This window comes from Cervus canadensis, chromosome 30, assembly GCF_019320065.1.
Source record: "Cervus canadensis isolate Bull #8, Minnesota chromosome 30, ASM1932006v1, whole genome shotgun sequence".
NCBI classification, from domain to species: domain Eukaryota; kingdom Metazoa; phylum Chordata; class Mammalia; order Artiodactyla; family Cervidae; genus Cervus; species Cervus canadensis.
In genome coordinates this window covers 9740719-9758435 of record NC_057415.1, presented here as the reverse complement: position 1 = coordinate 9758435, position 17717 = coordinate 9740719, and the positions used below count along the sequence as shown (strand labels likewise).

Here is a 17717-nt window from a genome sequence, read left to right as displayed (position 1 = left end):
GCACACGAACATCACACACTGATGAAGGAAAGGGTCATCTGCAGTCCAGGGACCCCACAGTTCCCTCAGTAACATCTGCACAGTCATCAGGGCACCCAATCCCTGGAGGCCTCAGTACTCGGCTGGGAGCTCGGGAGCACCAGTGTTCCCAGGTCCTTTGACCCTTGTTAGATGTATGAGCTCTCAGGGGCCCAGCTCACCCCAAGCCCTGTTCCGGGACTAGCTCGGCTTCTGGGCTAAAATTCCTGCCATACCCCTCCCGGCTCCCGCCTGCCAAGCTGGGAGCATCTGTTGTCCTGGAACCCCCATCAGGCATAAACAAATGGGCCTGGGGCTGAAGGGGCTGTGGCCTCTTCCCCATGTGGGGGTTTCCAGACTCCGGTGAACCCACACCTAGAACCGCTACCCCAGAGCCTGGCCCATGTGCCTGTCCTAAAGAGGTGGCAGCCTGCCGACACTGGGGCGAGTAGGGGTGGACAGCACATCTCTTCTCTCTCCTCCAGGGTCTCGATCTGGTGACAGAGTGTGTTCACTCTGTGCTCATCAGCAAGTAAAGCTGAAGGGAGTCACATGCACCTCCCTCTCCCTCACTCTCAGGACAGGACCTCTGGTGTAACACACCTCTGTACCTCAGCCACTGCAGAGACTGTCCAATACCACCTAGGCTCCATCAAGAGCTCACCAAGCCCAAATCTTCACCCAACAAACTGGAACACTTAGGTGGCTACTCACATCTCATATGTGCAGCCATCCAAGTCTCTGTTTCCCCTTCCTTAATGTCTACACCCAGGTTGGCTGCAGGACCAAGAGAGGGGTTGGTTCAGGGCTGCAAGCTCCAAGATATGCACATGAGGTGCTTGAGAAATTAACAAAATCAGCTTACCTTCTAGATAAACATGATTGTCAAGTAATGAGCAAAGAGTGAGATATTACTCTATTTTAAAGTTAACTAGTTATCATGTTACCGTTCATGAATGCTGGCAGAAGACACAAGACTCCTGGGTCTGATGTAAAGGATTTTATTACTCATAGCACAGCCATAGCAAGAGCTTTAGCACAGGTTTTTGCATGAGTTTCCCATGCCTACCAAGTACCAAGGGGTTGGCACAGGATATATGGTAGATGCCTGCACATACAGTGGACTGTGTTACGAGAGGAATATCTGTAAGGCAGTAAGGCAAATGTGTGTGGCAATGAAGTTTGGTGATTCACTGCTTTTATAGTAGGAAGAAGCAGGCCTAATCTTTGTCCAGGGGAGATGTTGCTTTATCTGTCAAGGTTGCCTGTTGCAAATTCAGTCCTGAGAAATGGTCTGGGAAACAGGGTTTTGCAGTCTTGGCATACCTAGTAAGAACATTCAGGAATCCTAAAGGCCCAAGGTGGTTTGCCTCTCAACAGTGATTAGCAATGGGTAAAAATAAATGGCTGGTGAAGAAAAAAACCAACCAACTTTCTCTATACCAGAAGTCCCAGGGGAGACACTCCAGTTAAAAAGAAAATCAATTAACAAAGGCTCAACAAAGTATGCTTATTCATTACTTCTTTAACTGACAGGTGCAACTGGGGTTTTCTTGGTCCTTACCAAGGAAGGGAGAAGATACTATCATAGGGACAATGTGAATACTGAAAAAACTGGTAACTTGAAAATGGTTTGGAAAAAACTTCAAGGGGCAGGGGAAGGTGGTGGCAAATAACGGTGGAACCTGAAAGCTGAATAGGTCCATTTGGCAGAATGAAATGGAAAAAATTAGAGCTAATGACAACCTAAACCTTTCTGTGTTAGAAGCAAAGGTCTCTGAAGTGGCTTCTCCTCATGATTCCCACCTGGTGTTCATGCTTTGTGTAATCTCATCCTCCTGAGTATGGGTGGAGATGTGCTTTGATTCTAATCCACAGAACACAGCACAGGTGATGGGATGCCACTGCATGATTATATTACATAAGACAGTCTTCTAGCATACTCACTCTACAGACTACCTCCTGCCTTGATGAAGTGGCCATGCTGGGAAAGCCCATGTGGCAAAGAACTGCAGGTAACCTCTAGGAACTGTGTGTGGCCTTTAGCTGTTGTTGAGAGTGGTCTTCAGCTGAAAGCAAGCAAGAAGCTCGGCTCTCAGTACCACAACTGCAAAGAAATGAATTCTGCTAACAAGCTGAGTGAGCCTGGAAGATTCTTCCCCAGTCAAGCCTCCAGATGAGAACACAGCCCAGACAAGACTGCATTGACTGCAGCCTTGTAAGACCCTAAGCAGGGGACCAAGCTGGACTCTTGACCCACAGAGACTGTTGTTGTTGAGTCACTAAGTCACTTCCAACTCTTTGCAATCCCATGGACTGCAGCATGTCAGGCTCCTCTGTCCTCTACTTCCTCTTGGAGTTGGCTCAGATTCATGTCCATTGAGTCAATGATGATACCTAACCATCTTATCCTCTGAGGCCACAGAGACTATGAGACAATAAATTGTAGGATGTTTTAAACTACATCTGCAGTAATGTGTTACCCAGTAATAGAAAATACACTGCTGTAACCGTGAAAGTAAGAGAAGTATCTGTAAGGCAGTAAGGCATATGTCTGCAGTGTGGAATTTGTGTATAAGTAAGGTACACCCTAATTCACAGTATGAGCCAGGGAAGAAATAGAGGAAAAGGCATCTAGGGAACTCCTCTCCCTCAGCTTATTCTACAAAGACATGTAGCTATGGAGAGCCTGCAGCCCTCCTGATAGGGCTGGAAACATCTCATCCTGCATATTAAATATGTTATCCTTTTGTGCCTTCATTTTAATTCTTGATATGGTACTGGCAGACATTCCTAAAAGGCTCAAAAATATAATTAACAGTGATCTTCAGAACATGTGGAAGGGTACTCCCCAGGGATTCCCAGGTGGTGCTACTGGTAAAGAACCTGCCTGCCAATGCAGGAGATATAATAGACTTGGGTTCGATCCTAGGTTGGGAAGATCCCCTGGAGGAAGGCATGGCATCCTACTCCAATATTCTTGCCTGGAGAATCCCATGGACAGAGGAGCCTGGCGGGCTACAGCCCATAGGGTCGCATAGAGTCGGACATGACTGAAGTGACTTAGCACACCTGCACAGGGGTATTCCCCAAAAAATGAAAACGCAAAAAAAACTTTTGAAAGGTAGGGAAGCAACCCAAATCAAAGGGTTTTACAGAGAGAAAAAGGAGCCCAGATTTTTCAGTTCGAGGAACAATAGAGATAGTTCCCACAGCTTTACATAGAGTAGGTATTCAATAAGTTTTTCTTGAAGAAATGTTGAAAAGATGAGTAAGGAAAGCTAAAAGCTTTTTTTTTTTTTAATATCAGTGTCAGACCCTCTCTCTAGTTCAATGTGGGCTAAAGGGGGATGAGAAGACCAATTCTTCAGAACTCATTTCTAGAAACTATGCAATCACAAGCTCATCATATCCATTGTGTTTCCTCAGAGGTGGAGGCTAAATGGTGAGCCAAGGTTAGCAGGGATGATGTTAGGTAACCAATACAACAGATATGATTTCTCTGCTCATGGGAGAAAGCTACTAAATTTTGAAATTTAGTCAGTTTCCATAACCCATCACATTTTTTTGGGATATTTACCCTAGAGTAGAATTGCTAGGTCATATGGAAGTTTTTTTAATATTTTGAAGAACCATGAAACATTTTCCACAGCAGCTGCACCATTTCACACTTCCACCAGCAATGCAGCAGGATTCAAATTTTTCCATATTCTTGCAGACACATTATATTCCTTTTTTCTCTCAAGAACAGCCTTCTGTGGATGAGAATATCTCATTACAGTTTGACTTTTTTAAAATATCTCATTGCATTTCCCTAATGACTAATGATGATGTTGAGCATCTTTTCATGTGCTAGTTGATCATTTGTATATCTTCTGTTTGAAGAAATGTATATTCATGTCATGTCCTCTCCTCATTCTTGAATTAGGTTGGGTTTTTTGCTCTTGTTGAGATGTAAAAGTTCTGTTTTTAACTGGATATTAACCCCTTATCAGCTGTAGATCTGCAAATATTTTCTCCCATTCCATGGTTGTCTTTTCACTTTCACGATAGCATCCTTTGATAAACAAAAGATTTAAATTTTGATAAACCCCAATTTTTCTATTTTTTCTTTTGTTGTCTGTGCTTTTGATGTCATACTTGAGGAACCATTCCCAAACCCAAGACCATGAAGATTTTCTCCTTCTTTCTCTTGAGTTTTATAGTTCTAGATCTCAGACAAACATACATTCTCGTTGCAGTCTCTGATATTTCTTTCCAAATAAAATCTGAAAAACATATTTCATGATTCGAATCCTTATAACCTTTCTCAAATTGCTTAATCTGTCTCAGTTTAATTATCCCTCAAGGGATAATTTCACAAGGTTATTTTAAAAGTTATAAGTTTAAACATTGCTAGTGTAGTGCCTAGCACACTGGTGCTCAATAAACCTTCATTTCCTTTCTTTTTTCCTTCAAAGTGCTTTCTTTACAGGACCTGCCAGAGTCAGTTATTCTACCTGATTTCACCGTTTTCTTCCTGAGGGTCAAGTCTAGGGTCTCAAATCTCCTTTCTTTGTTTCAGAGGACTCCCTGGTCCTCCCCCACTCCCCTAACCTTGTTCTCTTAGCGTTAATGCCTCCACACTAAGATCCAGCTTGGAGCCAACTGACCTACCACAGAGCATACTCATTCTAATGGGGTACGGGGGAGGAATGGACAAAAGTGCAGCCCCACAGGGCCCCTGCCTCTGGACCATGTTGGAAGGACACAACCTAGGGCACATTAAACCCTGAAGGAGGTCAAGGCCAGAGATCCTTGGGCATAAGGAAAGACTCCTGAATCCCTCCCTCCACTTAGATTCCTTCCAGGCAGTTCTGGGGCAGAACTCAGGTCCTCCCGTATACCAGTCCTCTGTGGGGTCCATCCCCACGGTGCAGCCTCCTGAGGCTCCCTTCTATTCCCGAATGGTCTTCCACTGAAACACCACCAGAGACCAACCCTGCCCTCTCATAGGTCTCGAGCTGGCGTCCTCCACACAGGGCCTCCCCGTGGCAGCAAATGCAGAAAGTGCCCTGGAGTCTCCATTCACAAGGTGTCTTCCATGGGGGCAGCTCCGCTTCTGGCACGCTCCCAGAGGGTAGAAGCAGGGACACTCCAGGTTCATCCACTCACAAAGGGACCGCTCCAGGGCGGCCGCAATACCACACTTCAGAGTCTGCAGAGGGTTGTCCGCTGGCAACAGACCAGTCCCTCATGGTGCTTGCCCGTTCCCCGCCGCCCCCGTCCCCGCTTACCGGGACGGTCAGGCTGCGGGACGCTGGCCCGGGCTGGCGGTCTCCCGCCTGCCGGTGCTGGCCGAGTGCCGCGAGCAGGCGGAACAAGCAGAGAAGCACGTTGAGGCGGAGCAGCAGACAGAGGGGTCCTCAGGGCGCCCGCGCGCCCCGGCCACACCAAGCTCTGGCCGCGCGCCTATGACGCGTACGCACGCGCGCAACGGCCTCCGCGGGCAGGGAAGTGCACGCCCCCGCCCTGCCTCCTGAGGGTCGACGCTGGGCCCTTGGGCGGCAGCTAGCCACCGCACAGGAGAATGAGTCGCCGAGGGTCCGCTGGAGGGCTGTGGCTCGGCCCCGGCTTGGTGGCCCGCTCCTATGAGCTGTGGGTTCCGGTGCCTGTGGGCGCTCCCCGTCAACGCCTCAGCAAGGTTAGTGCCTGCCTGGAGGAGACAGTCTGGGAGGGGCCTCCTCGGGGGCTGCGGCCGCTCCCAGTTCCACCACCTTCCTGGGTAGGTCAGAATGATTCTCCCAGCGGCCTGGGCTGGGGTCGGCCTCTCCTGTCAAGGCCAGCTGCCCACTCGGGCCTCAGGTCACATGGTAGTTCTGTGTTTAGTTTTTTAAGGAACCTCCATACTGTTCTTCACAGTGACTGTATCAATTTACATTTCCACCAAAAGTTTGAGAGGGTTACCTCTTCTGCACACCCTCTCCAGCATTTATTGTTTGTAGATTTTTTGATAATTGCCTTTCTGGCAGTGTGAGGTGATACCTCATTGTTGTTTTGTTTTGCATTTATCTAGTAATTAGTGATGTTGCACATCTTTTCATATATCTCTTGGCCATCTGTATGTCCTGTGTGACTTTGGAGAGATGTCTGTTTAGGTCTTCCACCCATATTTTGATTGGTTTGTTTTTTTGATACTGAGCTCCATGAGCTGTTTATTTTGGAGATTAACCTTTTGTCTGTTGCTTCTTTTTTGACCCACCTCCTAGAATAATGAAAGTAAGAGCAAAAATAAACAATTAGGACCCAAGTACATCATGAGAAACACTGGGCTGGATGAAGCACAAGCTGGAATCAAGATTGCCAGGAGAAATATCAATAACCTCAGATATACAGATGATACTACCCTTATGGTAGAAGGTGAAGAGCCTCTTGATGAATGTGAAAGAGGAGAGTGAAAAAGTTGGCTTAAAGCTCAACATTCAGAAAACTAAGATCATGGCATCCTGTCCCATCACTTCATGGCAAATAGATGGGGAAACAGTGGAAACAGTGTCAGACTTTATTTTGGGGGGGCTCCAAAATCACTGCAGATGGTGATTGCAGCCATGAAATTAAAAGACACTTGCTCCTTGGAAGGAAAGTTACGACCAACCTAGATAGCATATTAGAAAGCAGAGACATTACTTTGCCAACAAAGGTTTGTGTAGTCAAGGCTGTGGTTTTTCCAGTAGTCATGTATGGGTGTGAGAGTTGGACTATAAAGAAAGCTGAGCACGGAAGAATTGATGCTTTTGAACTGTGGTGTTGGAGAAGACTCTTGAGAGTCCCTTGGACTGCAAGGAAATCCAACCCATCCATCCTAAAGGAGATCAGTCCTGGGTGTTCATTGGAGGGACTAATGTTGAAGCTGAAACTCCAATGCTTTGGCCACCTGATGCAAAGAGCTGACTCATTTGAAAAGACCCTGATGCTGGGAAAGATTGAGGGCAGGAGGAGAAGGGGACGACAGAGGATGAGATGGTTGGATGTCATCACCGACACAATGGACATGGGTTTGGGTGGACTCCGGGAGTTAGTGATAGACAGGGAGGCCTGGTGTGCTGTGGTTCATGGGGTCACAAAGAGTCAGACACGACTGAGCAACTGAACTGAACTAAACTTAAAGGATTTTTCACAACAAAGGAAACCAGAAACAAGGCAAAAATAAAGCTCTCAGAATGGGAGAACATATTTGGAATAGTTATTGATTGGCAACCTGAACATACTCCAGGTTCCCCAGGGGCCACTTTTGTAACCTGGTTTATATTTGAAAAATAGATTATGTTTTCAGATGGCTCACTGCTAAGGCATGGGATATGCATGTCCCCTGAGATGCAGTGTGAAGCATACTGAGAGAATGTGATGGGTGAATGAGAAAACAAAGGTTTATTCATGTTGAATCAGAGATCTATTAGAATTCTTATGGCAGGAAGTCTGCAGATAAGTCATTTGAGGAGGATTTTTGGTTGAAGTCAGTAAAGATCAAAGTGAAACAGAAAAGCTATCTCACTCTCAGGACTATAAGTTTATTTTTTGAGGCAAGGTTTGAAATTTTATGATAGGCAGCCAGATCAAACACAGTAGCTAAGGAATCCGCTTTCTTACCATCTAAGATACTGTGATTGCAGCCATGAAATTAAAAGACGCTTACTCCTTGGAAGGAAAGTTATGACCAACCTAGATAGCATATTAAAAAGCAGAGACGTTACTTGAGTAAACTCTGGGAGTTGGTGATGGACAGGGAGGCCTGGCGTGCTGCGATTCATGGGGTCGCAAAGAGACACGACTGAGCAACTAAACTGAACTGACTGAAGATACTGTTACACAGTCCATTCACATTTAATGTTGTTATTGATATGGTTAGATTTATGTCTGCCATTTTGAGTTTGTTTTCTCTATGTTTCATATCTTTTTTGCTCTTTTCCTCCTTACTGCCTTCTTTTGCATTAAGTGAATATATTCTGAAATTGTTTACCTTAGATTAGGACTTGAACGCACGTGGACGGGAATGAAACCCAGCCAAAACCCTGCCTGGGACTCTAATCCACATGGCTGGGACTCAAACCCAGCTAAAACCCATAGTACCTGGTTTCAGGACCTAATGAAGCTCAGGTTCTTGTCTTGAAAAACAGACAAGATGCCTTGATGTCTCACTGCAGAAAGAATTCAGTGAGAGACAAAGTGATAGGTAAGAAGTGGATTTATTTAGAGAGAAACACATTCCACAGACAGAGTGTAGGCCATTACAGAAGGTGAGTGTGGTGACGAAAAGTGGCATGGTTAGTTTTTATGGGCTGGGTAATTTCATATGCTATTTTGGGGAAAGGACGGAGATTTCCAGGAATTGGGCCACTGCCCACTGCTTGGTCTTTAGACAGTGCCTTGGAACTGTCGTGGAGCCTCTGAGTGTGTCCTTTAGCTTGCTGATTGAGGATCAAGGTCTAGTTGAAGTCAACTTGTCTTCCGTCTTGGACCCATTTGATTCTAATAAGTTTATGTTGTATCTATGTCATACTTTCAAAAGTTGTGTGCTGTCCATTTCCCTCCTGTTACAATTCTAGTGTGAAATTTAATGATTTCTTTTGATGATCATACTAAGTAATAAGGTTTTGCGTGCATGTATGCTAAATTGCTTCAGTCCTATCCAAATTTTTGCGACTCTATGAATTGTAGCCCGGCTGGCTCCTCTGTCCATGGGGTTTTTATATACACTTAATTATTTCCTTAAGATAAATTCCTAGAAGTGGTATTAGTGAGTCCAAAAGTTGGCACATTTATAAGCCTTTGATATCCATAGCCACTTCCCCTTCTTAAGGAGTTGTTGCAGTTTATGTTTCTACCAGCAAGGCCTTTATATGTTGTTGACTGATCCTAGGTATCAGTCTCATAGAGTTTAGCTTCATTTACATAGCTGGCTCTTATATAAATACTGGAATTTGAGCTGAAATCTAGCAAGTTAAGGCTGATTTAATGTTCAGAATTGAGGATCAGCTATGGTATTTAGTACCTGTTACTTAATGGAGATTTTCTTGATGAATCTTTATAATGTATAGCTTTTTATCTCACCTCCTACCATATCTTAGCCAATCTCAGAATGAGAATGAGGACACAGACATATTATTGATCTACTTGACTAGCGCCTCAGCCAACCTTAACGTTGGAGAGATACAGCAGTTGCTTTCTTCAAAGCAAGACATTCTGAGTTTGAGCTCTAGATTTAGGCCTAAATTCCTAACACCTTTCTTTCCATAATGTGCAATCAAAATTTTTCTCCTAGTTCTTTGTGATGATGGGATAGTTCTGTACCTTGATAGAAGTGATGGTTATACAGATTGGTATGTGATAAAGTGGCTTAGAACCATACACACACACACACACACACACACATTTTATCAGTGTCAGTTTACTGGTTTTCATATGTTACCATAATTGTGTAAAACATAACCATTGGGAGAAATTGGTGAAGGGTGCAGGGGACCTCTACTATCTTTGCAGTTTCCCATGAGTCTATAAGAATTTCACAATAGAAACTTTAGGAAAAAAATCTTTCTCTAAGAGTTAGCAGAGGAACATTTTTTAATTTATTTTGCATAGATAATGCCTTTACATGGTTCCAAAAGTCTTGTTCTCTCCCTGCCACACCATTTCTATTGCTTCTATTATTTTCTTCTATACCTTTCTAGTATGTAATACTAGCAAATATGGATGTATAGTCTTTCTTTTTCCAACTTCCCCGAACAAAGTGTATATGTTAGTCTAGGTCCTCTGAAAAGCTGTTGACAAGATGGAATTAAATGTAAGAATACTTCCCAGAGTTGTATTTGTTGGGTCAAAGGGGAAAGGTATTTGTAATTTATAATATTTCTAAAATTGTTCTCCATAGGTATTGTAGCATTTTGCACTCCCATCAGTGAAGTAAAAAATTATTGATTTCTCTTCAACTTACCAAAAGTTTGTGCTGTCAAACTTTCGGATTTTATGAATATGGATTTGTGATGTGATTTTAATTTGCATTTATGTTATTTTATTTTAAATAAGTTTGAACACTTTTTCATATTTTTAAGTCATTGATACTTCTTTTTCTATGGATTTTCTTTCCTTTGCTAATATTTCTACTCAATTGATAGGTACTCTTTATGTACAAAGGAGATTAGCCTTTGTCTGTAGTAAGAGTTGCAATTTTTTCAGGTTGTAGTTTGTCTTTTGGCTTTGTTTATGGTGTTAGGTCATTCAGAAGTTATTCTGTGTAGTAGAAGAAATTAATCCTTTATTTTATGATTTCATAGTCTTATTATTCTCTCTCCAATCCATGGCTGATTCATATCAATGTATGGCAAAAGCCACTACAATATTGTAAAGTAATTAGCCTCCAACTAATATAAATAAATGGAAAAAAATAATTATTCCATGTGCTCTTCTAGTATTTTTATGTGTGAGCTTTCTATGAATGATTTTTAAAATTAAATTTTCCATTGATTTGAAGTTTATCAAGTATATGGTTCAAAGGTGTAAATTCACATATTTTTTGAGGTATAGTTGATTTACAATATTATACTAGTTTTAGGTATATAACCTAGTGATTCAAAATTTTTATAGGTTATACTCCATTTAAATTTGTTATAAAATATTGGTTATATTCCCTGTGCTTATCCTTGTAGCTTATTTATTTTATACATAGTAGTTTGTATCTCTTAATTACATACCCCTACCTTGCCCCTCCCTGCTTCCCTCTCCCTATGGTAACCACTCATTTGTTCTCTATAAGTCTGTTTCTATTTTGTCATATACATTTATTTGTCTTATTTTTTAGATTCCGTATATAAGTGATAACATACAGTATTTGTCTTTCTCTGTTTCACTAAGCATAATACCCTATGGGTCCATCCACATTGTTGCAACTGGAAAATTGTCATACTTTTTTTTATAGCTAATGTTCCCTGGTATGTGTATGTACATATATGCATATACATATATAGTCACAGTTTTTTATCCATTCATCTATTGATGGACACTTAGGTTGCTTTTGTATCTTGGCTATTATAAATGATATGGCCATGAACACTGAGGTACATGTATATTTTCGAATTAGTGGTTTTGTTTTCTTTAGATATTTCTTTGGATAATTCCAAAAGTGGAATTACTGAATCATATGGTAGTTCTATTTTTAGTTTTTTGAGGAACCTCCATACTGTTTTCCACAGTGGCTGTACCAATATACATTCCCTCCAACAATGTATGAAAATTCTCTTTTCTCCACATCCTCACCAACATTTATTTGTGGTTTTTTGATGATAACCATTCTGTTAGATGTGAAGTGAACATTTTGGAAAAAATATCTGTTCAGGTCTTCTGCCCATTTTTTAATCAGGTGGTTTGTTTTTTTTGATATTGAGTTGTACGCACTATTTATATATTTTAGATATTAACCCCTTATCAGTTATATCATTTGGAAATATTTTCTCTCGGTAGATTTTCCTTTCATTTCATTGATGGTTTCCTTTGCAAAATGAATGACCTTTTAAAGTTCCTGTCCCTGAGTCCCCAGGACTCACTGAATGGGCAGATGCTTCCCTCTAGTGCTTGTGGGCCCAGTCGTGTATGACTCTCTTCAACCCTGTGGACTGTGGACCCCTGAGCTCCTCTACCCGTGGGATTGTTTCAGGCGAGGATACTGGAGTGGGTTGCCATGCCTCCTCTAGGGAGGGGATCTTCCCAACCCAGGGATTGAACCTGCGTCTCCGGTGTCTCCTGCATCACCAGTGGATTCTTTACCCGCTGAGCCATCAGGGAACATCTCTGGCTGTCATTTACTGATACCTGCTACACTTCTGCATAGTGTAGCAACCTGCTGTGTGTGTGCTGATAATCTTGCTGCCTGACACTACTCTGAGGATTCCTGTCCAACTCCCTAGAAGTCTTAGCTCTTTGACACTAATAAAAATGCTTTTGTATAAAAGCATTGTTTCTGTGTGGCAGCAACTATGCCACTCTCTCCGCAGCACCTGGGACAAAACACAGCATAAGTCCTTTGTAAGGCTTATATTGAGGGACAAAAATCATAGCAGTGGCCTCTGTGAGGATTTTTCTTATGAGGCTATGATATGACCCATGGTACATATTAATCAGTAACCTTGAAGTTTCCTAAAGAAATTCTATTACAGCAATAATTGAGGTGCTGTAGCATTATCGCTAAGAGTCGGACACCACTGAGCGACTTCACTTTCACTTTTCACTTTCACACATTGGAGAAGGAAATGGCAACCCACTCCAGTGTTCTTGCCTGGAGAATCCCAGGAACGGGGGAGCCTGGTGGGCTGCCGTCTCTGGGGTTGCACAGAGTCGGACACGACTGAAGCAGCTTAGCAGCAGCAGCAACATTATCATGGGAGACGGAAATGGCAACCCACTCCAGTATTGTCTGGAAAATCCCATGGACATAGGAGCCTGATGGACTGCAGTCCATGGGGTTGCAAAAGACTCGGACATGACTGAGCAACTAACAGAAAGCATTATCATGGAAGCAGAATCTGACTTTAGTAAGTTTTCTAGAAACAGATGAGTCTGAATCCTTTACAGCTGTGTAGCCCTCCAGCGTTCTCTATAAACCATGAAGCAGGAAGGGTAAATGTGAAGGCCCATGCCCACATCATTTTAAATGAACACACTCATGTGTTCGTTACATGAATGTGCCCCTGTTTAGGAAGGCACTGATCCCATTGCTCTGTCCACACAAGCACCCTCTGTCAGTGGGTACCAAATCAATAAATAAACCTGTACTAAAGACCTACTCTGCGAAAAGGCGTAAGACTGTCTTTGGCTCTGAGTCCTCAGCTCTGAGACAGAGGAGGAAGGACTGTGTAAGGTGCTGTAGAGGAGTTTGCAGCACAGGTTTTAATGGCTTAGTGGGAAGACAGTGACTGTGGGTTATTTGTAAGGTAAACGGTATACGGGTTGGAGCTGGTGCCAGGTTTGCTGAATTTGATGGTTTTTTTCCTGGGGCAAGAGGTCAGGCTAATGGGAGAGTGAGAAATGCTGCAGCAACAAGATGATGGCAGCAGCTTCAGGAAGCAGGAGCTGATTGGGTAGGAAATAAAGTATCCTGTTCACCTTCTCTTCATCCCACTAGGAGAGACCCACCCTCGGATTCTGGGAATAGCCAAACACACATCTGACACTGGACCTCTGCGATTGAAAGCAGTTTTTTAATCACACATATTCACTTCCCAGGGGAGGAGGACTCAAAACACCGTGTAGTGCCACACGGGGCTGCTCCCAGATGCGTGAACAAACGGGCTGCAGAAGGCAGGCTCTGTAGTAACAAGGGGGAGAGGTGACCCTCGGTTCCCGCAAAAGATCTGATTTGTTTGAATAATTCCACGGGCTGTGGGGAGCTGAAGCCCATTAGGTTGACGATGGGTCATGTGCAGCTGGTCCAGCCAATAGGGAAACTAGTGAATACGGGACCTTTCCCTCTGGGTGAGGGGCAAAGCAGCGAGGGTAGAACTCACGGTTAGGCCTTTGAGACCCTTAATGTAAGGCTTAGAATGTCAAGGCAGCACATGAAATTTTAGGCTTTATAATACATGTAGGGAATTAATAAAAACTACTTAGTATATTCCTAAATTATCTTAAATGTAAGGATCTATTTTGGTTTTGCATAGATAATAAGAAGACTTTTTAAAATAACATGTAGTAATAGTTTCTTTGTCTTAAATCATTTTCTAAATGTTCTTACTAAGGCCTGGATCAGGGGACAAAACCTTCATGCTAATAGTGTTTTTGGAAATGGTTTTAATTGAAATATAATTCACATATCATATAATTCACCCAATTAAAGATTAAAATCAGTGATTCTTAGTATATTCACAGAGTTAGGCAACTATCACCACCTTCAATTTAAGAACATTTCATCACCCTAAAAGAAACCCCATATCCTTTAATCATCACCTCTCAACCTTCCCATTCCCCAACCTTAGAAATTCACTTAATCTACTTTCTTTATATATAGATTTGCCTGTTTTGGACATTTAATATAAATAGAATCATACAGTTTGGTCTTTTGAGATGGGCTTCTTTCACTAAGCAGAATGTTTGAAAGTTTCACCCATGTTGTAGCCCATATCGGTATTTCATTTTTTATGACTGAATAACATCCCATATATGGATATATACCACATTCATTTATCCATGTATCAGTTGATGGGCATTTGGGTAGTTTCTGCCTTTTGGCTATTATTAGAAATACTGCTGTGAACACTCATGTACAAGTTTTTGTATGGACATGTTTTCATTTTTCTGGGTATATGCCTAGAGTAGAATATGGGTCATATGACAACTCTATGCTTTACCTTTTGAGGAGCTGCCAGGCTGTTTTCCAAAGTGGCTGCATCATTTTACATTACCACAAGCAGTATACTCTCACCAACTCTAGTTACTATCTATTTTATTATAACCATCATTATGGTCACAAAGTGATATCTCACTGTGGTCTTGATTTGCATTTTCCTACTGACCAGTGATATTGAGCATTTTTTCATATATTTATTAGCTCTTTGTGTATCTTCTTTGGAGAAATGTCTGTCCATGTCTTTTGCCTGTCTTTTGGATTGGATTGTTTGTCATTTTGTTGCTACATTTTATGTATTCTGGATACTAGACTCTTATTAGATACATGATTTGCAAATATTTCTCCCATTATTTGGGTTGTCTTTTCATTATCTTGAAGTGTCCTTTTTTTTTTTTTTTTTCATTATCTTGCAGTGTCCTTTGAGGCACAAAAGTTTTCAGTTCAGATGAAGTCTAGTTTCTCTATTTTTTTTCTTTATTTGCTTATGTTTTCAGTATCATATAGAAAAACAATACTGCCAAATCCAAGATCTAAAGACTTTCTTCTATGTTTTCTTCTAGGAGTTTTATAGTTTTAGCTCTTAAATTTAGGTCTTTGATCCATTTAGACTTAATTTTCATCTGGTATGATAGGGGCCCAAATTCACTCTTTGCAGATATTCTCTTGCCGTTGTACCATTTGTTTAAAAATTCTTTCCCTCACTGAAGTGTTTTGGCAACTCTTGTCAAAACTCAGTTGACCATACATTTGAAAATCATTCATAGATTCATAGACTGTATTCCTAGATACAGTCCATGGGGTCACAAAAGAGTTGAACATGACTCAGTGACTAAACAACAACAAGCTTTAATAGATGCTACCAAACAGTTTACCATAGTGATTGTACCAGTTTACACTCCTGCCAGGTCTGTATGGACATTTCAGTTGCTCCAGAACCTTGTCATCTTTTGGCATTGTCATTCTTCTTAATTGAATACTTTAGGGTAGGCCTATAATAGTATCTCATTGTGGTTTTAATTATTTATATTTCTGTGACTTCTAATGAAATTGAGAAACTTTTCATTTGTTTACTGGCCAGATAGATATCTTTTTCTATGAAGTACCTGTTCAAGTCTCTTGCCCATTCGTCTAGTGGGTTGTCTGCCTCTTTCTATTGATTTAGATATTTTTTTCTTTAGAACTCTGGATGCAACCCAATTTGTAGACTAAATGTCATATATATGTATACAATATCATTGACTATACACATACACACACAATCTTTTACCCTTCTGTGGCTTTCTTTCTACTCTCTTAATGGTATCTTTTGATGAACAAAAGATCTTGATTATAATGTAGTCTGATACATCAGCCTTTCTTTATGGTTAGTGCTTTATGTGTCCCTTTAAACAAAACTTTCCTATCCTTAAGGTCATGAAGATATTCCTCTGTGTTATATTCCAGAAGCTTTCTGATATGTTGTAACTACCCTAAAGCAACAAGATAGGCTTCCACCCAAAATTTGACTCAAATGTCAAGACTGATGATGTCAGAGGCACATGTCAAGAAGTTATGAGAAGTTTTATTGCTTACATAGTTGAGATCTCTGGGGAGAGCAGGGCAGACCCTCAAAAGAAGATCCTGAGCAAGCAAAGAGACTGGCTTGGACTTCTTATTGTAAATTTGGTGTTTGGGGCAGGGTAATTATTCCCATTTATGAGGAAGGGCCTTATGTGAATCTTCCACCAGTACCAAAGGAGAGAAACCAGGCTTTCTTACCAGTTTCACCCAATAGAGGGCACAAGGGGAAGAGAGAGGGCTGAGGCTTTAAAAAGCTATTGGCAGTCAAACATAAAAAATGAGTCAGACTCTTTATTGTGTGGTTTTACTTTCATCATTTAGATATACTGTACATCTGGAGTTGAATCTTCTGCATAGTTTGAGGTAGAGGGTGCTTCCTTTATTTTAACCTAAGGATATCTAAATGACCTAGCTGCGTTTACTTAAAAGGGTCTTCCTTTCTCCACTGATCTGCAGTGCCACATTGTCATAAATCAAACATCTGTATATTTATAGGCCTGTTTCTGTATTCTTTCTTTTGTTGTGTCACTTTGTCTATTCTTGCACCAGTATCACATTTTCTAATTCACTTCAGTTCAGTCACTCATTGTGTCTGACTCCTTGCGACCCCATGATCCGCAGCAGGCCAGGCCTCCCTGTCCATCACCAACTCCCGGAGTTCACCCAGACCCATGTCCATTGAGTTGGTGATGCCATTCAACCATCTCTTCCTCTGTCGTCCCCTTCTCCTCCTGCCCTCAATCTTTCCCAGCATCAGGGTCTTTTCAAATGAGTCAGCTCTTCACATGAGGTGGCCAAAGTATTGGAGTTTCAGCTTCAACATCAGTCCTTCCAATGAAAACCCAGGACTGATCTCCTTTAGGATGGACTGGTTGGATCTCCTTGCAGTCCAAGGGACTCTCAAGAGTCTTCTCCAACACCACAGTTCAAAAACATCAATTCTTCGGCACTCAGTTTTCTTTATAGTCCAACTCTCACATCCATACGTGACCACTGGAAAAACCATAGCCTTGACTAGACAGACCTTTGTTGGCAAAGTAATGTCTCTGCTTTTCAACATGCTGTCTAGGTTGGTCATAACTTTCCTTCCAAGGAGTAAGCGTCTTTTAATTTCATGGCTGCAATCACCATCTGCAGTGATTTTGGAGCCCCCCAAAATAAAGTCTGACACTGTTTCCACTGTTTCCCCATCTATCTGCCATGAGGTGATGGGACCAGATGCCGTGAGTTTTCTGAATGTTGAGCTTTAAGCCAACTTTTTCACTCTCCTCTTTCAATTTCATCAAGAGGCTCTTTAGTTCTTCTTCACTTTCTGCCATAAGGGTGGTGTCATCTGCATATCTGAGGTTATTGATATTTCTCCTGGCAGTCTTGATTCCAGCTTGTTCTTCATCCAGCCCAGTGTTTCTCATGATGTACTCTGCATATAAGTTAAATAAGCAGTGTGACAATATACAGCCTTGACCATTCTGTTGTTCCATGTCCAGTTCTAACTGTTGCTTCCTGACCTGCATACAGGCTTCTCAAGAGGCAGGTCAGGTGGTCTGTTATTCCTATATCTTTCAGAATTTTCCACAGTTTATTGTGATCTACACAGTCAAAGGCTTTGGCATGGTCAATAAAGCAGAAATAGATGTTTTTATGGAACTCTCTTGCTTTTTCAATGATCCATTGGATGTTGGCAATTTGGTCTCTGGTTCCTCTGCCTTTTCTAAAACCAGCTTGAACATCTGAAAGTTCATGGTTCACATATTGCTGAAGCCTGGCTTGG

At 41.9% G+C, this 17717-nt stretch overlaps 1 protein-coding gene across 2 annotated transcripts in view; it reads left to right on the top strand.

Annotated features, from left to right (window-relative positions):
* The first annotated feature begins 5332 nt into the window (after window positions 1-5332).
* The window catches only part of LOC122431941 (protein FAM205A-like), a 45129-nt gene continuing 32744 nt past the window's right edge, over window positions 5333-17717 (top strand). Inside the window, exons 1-2 of one of the 2 annotated variants that reach the window (XR_006266671.1) lie at window positions 5333-5701; window positions 6267-6323. The gene's annotated coding sequence lies outside the window, so the exon portion shown is untranslated. Of the gene's footprint in view, window positions 5783-6266 lie in introns of those variants that run through there. The other variant, XR_006266672.1, reaches the window with a different exon arrangement.